Source organism: Lactuca saligna, chromosome 8, assembly GCF_052625555.1.
Source record: "Lactuca saligna cultivar CGN05327 chromosome 8, ASM5262555v1, whole genome shotgun sequence".
NCBI lineage: Eukaryota > Viridiplantae > Streptophyta > Magnoliopsida > Asterales > Asteraceae > Lactuca > Lactuca saligna.
Window position 1 is genome coordinate 51769667 of NC_136424.1, and position 10988 is coordinate 51780654.

General features: G+C 34.4%; 1 non-coding gene across 1 annotated transcript; it reads right to left on the bottom strand.

Moving 5' to 3' along the window:
* Positions 1 to 6025: 6025 nt before the first annotated feature.
* LOC145013654 (small nucleolar RNA R71) lies at positions 6026 to 6131 on the bottom strand. Its single transcript, XR_013665202.1, has one exon. It is a non-coding gene; the product is annotated as a small nucleolar RNA R71 (small nucleolar RNA).
* Between the last annotated feature and the right edge of the window lie 4857 nt (positions 6132 to 10988).

A 10988-nucleotide genomic window follows, 5' to 3' on the forward strand; every position in this document is an offset into this window, starting at 1 on the left:
CGAGTCGAAATTATGCTCGGTTTTCATCTCGCCTTCTTCGATATTTCAAGTGAGTTCATACCACTATAATCCACACTTTTAAATGATTTATAAATATTTTTATAGGCTTTTAAGGGGGGGGGGGGGGGGGGAATACAAGTAAAACACTCGATTATTATCGTGTGTTATATAAAGTTTCATTATACGCTTTTTATCAATGGAATCATATGTGATTTATAACTATTATAGGGAAACTTTCATATGCAAAAATATACCACGATAACATCTTATCTTTTGAAATAAGAAATGATTTATGTATATATGTAAATCAAACACTTTGCTTATACCGTATGTATATGTGTCCGTTTTGGCACTACAAAAATTATACTTTCCATAACAAGTGAGCATTTCACTAGGGATTACTATACAAACGAAACACACTTTTAGGAAACTATAATTGGTATAGTTTTACGAGAACACTACAAACTTTTACATACTAGAAATACTATTTCAAGGAGTTACTTTCATATACAAGAACAAACGAACATTTTCACACGTAAATCTATTTTATACTAAGTTTTGTGAGACATTAAACTTCACGTACGCTCAAGTACACATTTCAAGTCCTGTATTATATACCAGAATCCCTTGGAGGGGGAGCATGGTGTTTATGTATAGATCTATATGAGATTGAAAACCCCGCGCCCTGACTGTTAGCTACAGTACACCATTTGGGGTAACAAACGTGAGAACATTCCAACGCCTGAAGAACGTTGTGTATAGGCATTTCTAGTCAATAGCATGGTTATAAAACTCACATAGAGTATTAAAAACACATTGATTTACGGGGTTTTTCAGACGTATTTTTGATTTCATACGTACATAAATTAACTACTTTAGACATGAAAAACCTAATTGTGATACAGTTTTGGAACTTCTAAACCGCTACCCACATACAGGAAAACATCAATTTTCTAGAAACAAACATTGGTCTTGATTTAAGGCTACATTTATACCAGTAGAAAATATGGGATTTTCTAGGAACCAACGAACAAAACCAAACCATTTCAATTTAGTTCATGCAACATTTTCATTTAATACTTATGAAACTCACCAACTTAAATGCTGATCTACTCTTTCAAAACTACTTGTATGTCCCAGGGACTCAGTAATTGCAGGTACCAAACAGCTTTTTGAAGAAGGAACGCTGCAACGCCAATTTAAATTTATATTTTTAGCATCATATTGTAATTGGTTTTAAACATGTACTCTTTTAACAATGTAAACTTTCAATTATATATATGATGGTTGTATTGAGTTCTTTACTATGTATTCATTTGTTACGTTACCACATGAAGTCATCCGCCCCCAAACGTTTCCGCCATTCCGGTTTGGGGGTGTGACAAGTTAGCTATTCATTTGATTGAAAAGCCCATTTTTCATTAGAGAACAAAGCATCTGAACATCGATTTCCAGTTCGTTTGTGATCAATTCAAGCATGGTTTTGTTCTACCAAAACATATACCAACCAATCAGAAACTGGTAGATGTGTTTACAAAAGGTTTATGCACTCTGCAATTTCCACTTCTTCATTCCAATATGAACCTTGAAGATATCCATAAAAGTCCATCTTGAGGGGAGGTTGTAAAATTATGTAATTAAGAATTTAAGGGACTCATTTTGTAATATATAATAGTATAAGGTATCTATCTATTTGTAAATATGTTATGACAGTTAATTCTATTTGATGTCTTTTTCTATATCACTTTTATGTACTATATATTATGATTCAATGAGATAATGAATTCATTCTCACCAAATTACTTTCTCTCTCTAAAATACTTTTGTAACCATTGTTTATGATAATAATGGTTCATCTATTGAATAAAAACTATGATTGTCATATTATTGAATTCTAATGGTTCATCTATTGAATAACAACTATGATTGTAACATTATTGAAATCTCCCATTGAAGAATGCATCATGAATGCTCTTAAGGTCCACAGTTTTTGTTTTTAAAGTCACTTTCTTGGTTTCCTAGAAACACATAAACGTGCAAGATCACTATAAAGGGAAAAGATAAATGAGATTAAGACTTTAAACTTTTAAAAATTTTCCAATATGATGACTATCTTCCCAACTACTGAATAAACAACCAATCAATCTGTTTTGCATCATAATCTGGGCGTGTTCTATTTTCATAATTTCATTGTTCATCCAGCCAATAAGTTTATTACCTAGTTTAGCAATTTTTTGTATTTTTTAATCTTATATGTCTGTTCTATTTGATTTTCCGTTGATCATTTCAATCCAAATATTGTTGATAGTTTTTTTTGGATGAGTAAGTTCTAGAGACAGAGAAAGAAACTCACATGATATAGTTTGCTTCGTTTCCATGTGTGTTGTTTGTAATTCTTATTCTTAATGAAAATTTATCTATATAGAAGTTAATATTTATATTCTATAAACTAAATGGATTAAATGATGGATAACACAACATATGGTGGTTAATTTCCATAAGTATTATATTTATATCAAGTTGTTCCTTTTTCAATTGGTTAAAAAAATCACTAATATAATGTTTACAAAATATTAAATTTTAATGGCAACTGTTAATGTTTTTTTTTTTTTTTTTTTTTTTTTTTGTGTTTTTCATGGCTATCTAGGTTATGAATGTTATATAAATGTGTTTTTGTATTTATTTTACAAAACTAATGAGTAATTTAAACACTTAGAAATTATTATGTTGAAATTTCCTATTATAAATACAAGAAATGATGGCTAGAGGAAAACTCACACTCAATCGTTTTAAAGTTCAAACCAAAAATATCAATTTAGTTAAAGGAAATCATTCCAAATTCATTCTCAAGATAAATAAATAACCACTTGTTCCAACCCATAATCAAATCAGAGTCATAAAGATAAAATCAAATGTGTAGAAGCCTTTAGAATATATCAGCGAATGCAATTCAATATCTAGTCGCTCTCTTCCCCTTGCTACCATAACAACCTGAAAATATTTAAACTTAAAAGTAAGCAAAAAGTTTAGCGAGTTCCCAAAAATATCACACACCCACAAAATTAACTATAGGTGTCAATAACGGGGCTATGGGCTTTCACCGCCATCCCTCGGGACTATTTAGCTCATCATTCCATGTCGTTCTTGTTATCATCCATACAAGCCTATTTAGCTCACAAATAAGTGTCGTTCTTGTCATCATCCCTTAGGACCTATTTAGCTTACTGATGTATTCATGTCTTGCTATCTTCCCAACGAAGAATATAAGTATACAAATAAACAAGCAAGACCCTATAAGTCTAGGTTGTCTACGTAAGCATACAATCTTGTCATAATATTACACATGCATCCAACACATAAAGGATCCAGTGATGACATAAGTAATATAATGAGAAGACTTGCTTGAATCAAAGACTTGAATTCCAAAATACTCGAATATCGATAAAATCCGATACATGAACCGCCTAAACCAATCACAGGCTAAACCTCATTCCATAGCTGAAAATTTTCAACTTAATCAAAAGTCAAATTTACCAAAAAGTCAACTGACATTGAGCCATTGTCAGATCATGATCCCATTGTAGCCACTAAGCTACAAAATAGTTGTGTTTTCCCTAAGGTCGTGTCGAGAGCTCTGAAGTCTGTACTACTGCAAAAATGGCTTACAAGCCAACTTCTTAAGGATTTAATCCCTTAAGTCCAGAGGTCCTAATCAGTAGATCTCAACCTCTTAATGGTCCTAATTGATAAAGTTTCCAAATTTATCCAAAAATGATATGGGCATATTTAGTTATAAAATTCATTTATTATCTTAATATTTCATGTTGTTTTTGTCTCAAATATTGAACAAAAGGTATTTAATTACTTTATATTTTCAGTTTCAGTAACAAAGATATGTTCGGAAGGAAAAGGAAGCGAATTTAGCGATTGGAAGCTTGGATTTTGGATTTTGAAGAAAGAAGGACAAATTGAAGAAGAGCCTGACGAGTTTATCCTAACACTCGATGAGTTGATATGAAGAATCCCGATAGAATAGTGCCTTTCCGTATATGGGATTTTAATGAGAAAAACTCAGCGAGTTTAGGTCCTCCAACTCGACATGTTTTGCTTATTTTTAGAACCTATTTAAGGATCGTTTATGTTCGAAAACATAATGATTGCTGGAGGCTTTTAGCGACTTTTAGAGGCTAGAGACATTCTCAAGAAGCTTTGGAACTCAGAATTTGACTAGAGGTTAATTTTGAAGAGATTAAAGGCAATTAATCATTACTTTTCTCTTAATTTTGTGTGTGAATCATGTTTACAACATTACATTTCGAGTTTATGGTTTTATTTGCTGAAGTTATGGGCTAAAACACCATACTTTTATTTAGAATAGATGATCTCTTGACTATGTGTTGATTGAGTGGCTTTGAATTATATTGATTTGGTTATTTATCTTGTTAAGATTGTTAAAAGATCCTCATGTGTTAATGACAATTATTTTCTGTTAATGACAAAGTATATTGAGTTGTATGAACATCTGCTTGATTACTCGAATCTTATGTTTTTTTGAAAACAAGATTGTATTCCTATTGTTGTGAACATAACCTAGGGTTAACTAGAGCATAAATAAGTTAATGTGGGAGCATGTTTGATGACCAACCATATATGAGTTAATTGAATCAACAAATTTGATTAACTGTTATTAAAAGTCTTGCTATTGAACACTAGTAAACTCATTAATTTAATCACCTAATCACTAGTTGAATTGATCTGTTTGTTAAAGGATTAGTAATAGTGAACATGCACCATCGTATTAGACATCGGTAATTAATTATATAATAATCCATTGCACTTGCCAAGAAATCAACCATAGAAATAAGTGAATCGAATCCAAATAGAAGTCTCTTTAATCCTATTGAATTCAGTCGTCTTTTGTTTCTCTTTTAGTTGTTAATTGTTCTTGCATAAGTGCTTAAGTGATTACTTAAATTTCTAGTCTGGCAAAAGTAGAGAAAAACCATTTTTAATAATTGTTTTATTTAGATATTATTAATAATATTTTAATTGCTTACCGTTACTTGAGTTCGATACCCTACTTGCCTACACTAAACTACTAATAAATAGGTACACTGCCATTCATGTGTTTGTTTTTGTGTATAAGTTAGTTAGGATTAAAACCAGTATATTCCACACGTATCAAGTTTTTGGCGGCATTGTCGGGGAGTAGTTCTAAATAGTTAATTTTATTTGCTAAGTGTTTAGACCCTTTGTGTGAGATTTAACTCACATAAAGTTACACCTTTTATGTTTTTAATTTTCATTTTTATTTAACTATTTCCGCATTGAACTCGTTGTGGTCATAGTTGAACTCGACGAGTTTAGCGTGTTTCTAATCTATTTTTTTATATTGTTTTGTTCGTTCTACACGTGATTTTCTGTCTTGTTTCAGGAAGTTTATGACCCGAATCTCTAACTCTACAGTAATACCACCCACGGAAGATCCATAATCAATTATTCGATAAAAGAAGGATAAAGCAATCGGAGAGTCAAGCGGCTTTGGAAGTAAGGAAAAAAAATTCAAGACGAGAAGATAGCAGATTACAAGCCCAAAGAACCCAAATCGGAAGAAGAGAGTGAACCCAAACCAGAAAAAGAGATAACAAACATTGCGGAAATAACCATGGAGCAGTACAAGAAGAAGATGTGTGAGGATATCGAACCAGGTCTTGTGTAACCCTCAATTCCAGCAACCGTAAACTTTGAATTAAAGGGTCACATTCTCGCTCAACTGAAGGAAATCCCATCCTACGGGAAGGATCTCGAAGATGCCTATAAACACATTGATGAGGTCAACGACATATCCGACTACTTCAACATCCCCAACGTGCCGTGTGAGACTATGCTACTTAGAATGTTACCGGTTACGTTCAAAGGAGTCGCGAAGGATTGGTTAAAGGCACTACCTCCAGGATCCATAACAACATGGGCCAAGATGCGTGAAGATTTGATTTAGCAGTTTTGTCCTCCTTCAAAGGTGTCAAAATTAATGAACGCAATTGCAAATTTGAACAAAAAGCAGGCGAGTCACTCTATGAATCATGGGAGATGTACAAAGGGTTATTGAGAAACTGTCCACATAGTGACATTAATGTTAAACAAGAGGTCTCCATCTTCTATGATGGAGTGAATGTTACAACTAGGCAGCTCCTTGACTCCCAAGGATCACTCATGAAGAAGGCACCCGCCTTGATAAAAGATTTGATTGAAGAATTCTATAAACACTCAAGAGAATATCATAACCCAAGACACGACTAAACTCAAGAAACAGTGAACATAGTTTCGGATGATATGGCGGAAATGATGACCAAGTTGGAAAGTATGGATCGTAGGATGACAAAGATGGACCAATCCATCCACACCATCTAGGTGGAGTCTGATTATTATAGTAGGCCTCACCTTACCAAAGATTGACTAGGATGAGAATGGAAACTGAAAAGCTCAAGTGGGGATAGGTTTGATGAATACTGGAGGAAACCTAAGATGGAGTGGCTACCCTATGACGAGTACAAGAAGGAGAAGGAGAAAAAATATAAACAAAAGACAAGAGGGTTTTATCAAAGAGAAGAGCTTATTCAAGAAAAGAAGATGGATTGTGAAGATATGCTTACACGATTTGCGTCCGCATTGAAGAAGAAACACGATGGAACCAATGTGGAGATATGAGAGCAGCAAGCAATAATAAAAGAGTTTTAAGCATTGATGAGAAATTAGCAAGCCTCGATCCTCAACATCGAGAAGTAACTAGGGAAACTTGCACAACAATTCAACGAGTGTTCACCGGGCATACTTCCAAGCAACACCGAGAAAAATCTGAGAGGGGAACATATAAGAATTATGACAACTAGTTGCGGTAAAATAGTCACTCTTCTGAGCATAATCTCGAATAAAGATCCAAGAGTGTTGTAGGAAAAAGGAAAAGAAACTCAAGAATCGCAAATAGACGACGCAACTCGGTATGTTCAGGAGCAGAAATCGACGAGTTTTCCATCTGATGCGAAAAATAACCCTCAAATTAATCTATATTAGCCTCCATTACCATTCCCGAGCCAAGCTAGACATGATAAACAGAATGAGGACTATAAAAAGTTCCTGGAGCACAACAAGGCCATTCAAATTAACATTCTATTCATCGAGACGGTTGCACAAATGACCAAGTACGCTAAATTTGTTAGTGTAATGTCTTCGTTTTTCTCTTTTGAAAGGTTCCTGTAAAGAAAAGATTAGAAGCATAAGAAGTGGTTGAGGCTCGAGTTTGACTCGATTACCTTAGCAGTATTGTGTACTGCTGAATATTACCACTTGCCTGAAAGAATCGTCGAAAGCAGGAGTGTAGAGAAGGAGGAAGAAGAAGAGTATTTTCATTCATGTTTTTGAATGAGACGGCAAGGTCTTCTTTTATTGTTGAATCGTGTAATGGAAAAAAAATCACTAATTGATTGAGAGTTTAATGCCAATAAATGTCATTGCTTGATCAACTATATTTATTTGAGATATGACCAACATGTGTTTGGGAGTAATGGTAGTGTCACGACAAGTCTAAAACTTACCAATAAACCATACAAAGAAGCTTTAACATAACACAAACTTAAAATACTATAGTAGTATTTTGTAATACTACATACTTTCTATGCATCTTACCTTTAATTTCCCGTATAGACCTTATGGCAGGATATCCTCCACATGGAGATCGCTACTTCCCTGTTCAAGGGAATAATGGGTAGATTGAAGATGATCCTAAAGAGGATCCCGAAGAGGATTCAGAAGGTTTAGACTCTGATCCAGAAGTATACAATCCACCGCCGGTCAATCAAAACCCCGAAGCCGGACAAGTTTACCAAGGTCCGATACCAACATGGGCGAAGAAATACATAGGTGGAGCCAGCAGCAAGGACAATGCCCAGCTTTTGGAATGAACAGAGGCTTCTATAACATTAGCAATGGAGGTTCAGTTTACAGGGCCCTCCCTGTTATATTACGTCGCATTTCTTGTCAGGATCATCAATCACAAATATCGATAAACCGAATTCTAGAAGTCATTGCTGCCTCTCAAGAAAACACCGTAAATCTTCCTTGTCTAGATGAAGATCACGATGAAACCAGATACCATACATACATGCTTTCATGAAGAAATGTTTGCTTCTCAAACTAAAATTTGAGCCCTCAGGGAGAATCAAACAGCCCTAGAGAGGTGTTTGAGAGGAAGAGAACATTAGGATACAGATTCCATTGCCAAGAACCGTACTCTCCGAAAGTAGTGTTTACACTACTATTTTAATATAAAATGAAATCTCGGATATATACATTACTTTTATTTTTATGTAAAACTCTACCCTAAGATTATGTGAATACATTACTCCTAGGTTGTAATATTGTCAAATTTTCCCTTATATAGATATTATATAGATCTATATCAAGGTTAAATATTTTCAATTGTATGTATAAAAAATATGTATCAAATGACAAGCATCTTATTTTCATTCGGAGTTACCACAATTTTCATAAAATTTTGACTATTCATGGTAAATCTATGATTATTTTATATGTATAAGTATTATGTAATTAAAATTTTATGGACCTAGAAATGGTAGGCCCGCTTTAGCCCTTCTTCCTTGTTTGGTTGTGGACTTAAGGCAGAGCTACTATGTTCAACAATTTCTTCAATTTTAATTACATACAACTTGTATACACTAAATGACTATAGAAGGACCTGGTATGGAATATATTATACAAAGTCATTGCAAGTGTTGCTATAAATGATTTTGGTAATTGTTTACTTATATTAGTAGACTTTTAAACCGCTTGGTAGAACATTATAACAAGTCAAGAAACGATACATTTAGAACTGAGAATTTCCTTGATTCAAATATTACCTGACTCATGATCACTACATAATACTTATAATCATTTTTCTTAAATCATTATAGATAAAGATGCCTCTAAGGAGAAATCCAAGGCATGTCCATGTCAATGTTGCTCTGAAACCACCTTCTTATCCGCCGTCACCTCCAAAATTTGACACTGATATGTTTCAGGCAGTGGTAGCCGCCATTTCACACATTAATACAAACGGTGCCAGTAGATCTTGGAATGGTGCTCATCCCTCCAATCATGGTGAAAGTCACGGACACTCACGGGAGTGTTCTTATAAGGACTTTACAAATGGAAAACCTAGAACCTTTAGCGGGACTGAGGGAGTCATGGCTATAACTTAATGCATAGACAAAACCGAAGCCGTCTTTGAAATCTCCTCGTGCCCTGAATGGAGCAAGGTGAAATTTGCTGCCTACACCTTCTCTGATCGAGCTTTTACATGGTGGAATGGCCATGTAAAGTCACTAAATTTTATAGTGGCTAACTTAATGAGCTCGGAAAATCTGAAATCAATGATGATGCATGAGTACTGCCTAATTGGTGAAGTACAAAAGCTCGAGCAAGAGCTTTGGGGCCTTATCATGAAAGGTACAGACATAGCAACTTACACCAATATATTCAATGATCTAGCAATCCTATATCCTAGAATGGTTTCTATGGAGAGCAAGAAAATCGAAAGGTATATCTGGGGACTAACGCCTTAGATCCAAGGGAGTGAGTTAGCTTCAAATCATGTTACCTTTGATAGTGCCAAACAATTGGCACAATCACTAGTAGATCATGGAGTTCATCAAGGCTTCATGATTGTCGTTCCAGAACAACCCGAAGGCAACAACAACAACAAACAACAAACAAACAACAACAATAATAATAATAATAATAATAATAACAACAACAACAACAACAACAACAACAACAAAAACAACAACAACAACAATAACAACAAGAAAATGTTCTAGAACAAAAGGAAGGGTCAATCTTCCTAAGAGCCTTCCATGAAACAGCAGATAACGGCTGATCATGCTGCTACTATTCCTACTGCAGTTCCTGTTACTCTTACCCCAGCAAAGTAATATGCTAGAAATTTACCGACGTGCAACAAGTGTAATTTCCAGCACATAGGATATTTCCATGAACTGCACTTTAAGAATTGCAACAGAAAGGGGAATACTGCCCGTTTCTGTAGGTTACATGCGCAATCGATCACTCAAGTTCCCGACGTTGGAATAAGTCGGGCATGTTATGAGTTCCGTAAAACTGGACATTTCATATGAACTGACCCATATCTGGTACTCCTTATGATTACTTGGTGTATATGGAATACATATATACCTAAGATCGGATAGATAATAGACTGGGTGCATCTTCCCTAAGCCTACAACCAAACAAGGAACAAGAAGTAAGGCAGAAAGCACACATCCTACTATCTCCTAGACCCGAATTAATATATATCCTTGATGTATACACTAAACAATCATAAAGTTAGCATTATAGGCCTCTTTCTACTTAATGTTCATGTTACAAATAAGTTATATAAATATGTATAAATAATTTCGATTTAATATATTGATATCACCTCGTGCCTGCTAACCCTGGTACATGAAATCGTACTAGTGTTAATGCAAACCCGGAAAGATATATTATTAAGATTTATCACCTCGTGCCTGGTAACCTAGGTACGTGCAATCGTACTAGTGTTAACGCAAACCCGAAAAGATATATTATTATGTTTTATCACCTCGTGCCTGCTAACCCACGTACGTGCAATCGTACTAGTGTTAACGCAAACCCAAAAAGATATATTATTATTTCTTATCACCTCGTGTCTGCTAACCTAGGTACGTGTAATCGTACTAGTGTTAACGCAAACCCGGAAAGATATATTAACATCTTAATTTGTTCTAAATAGTGAATAAGGATAATAAGTCTTCCTAGAGTACTAGGAACATCGTATAAGTGTGTAATTCTTGAATTGTTCGTCTGTTATTGTTATATTGTGTTCCTCTTTGTACTTGTTATAGTATGCTCTTCTATGTACTTGTTATAGTATGTTCTTCTCTGTGCTTGTTATA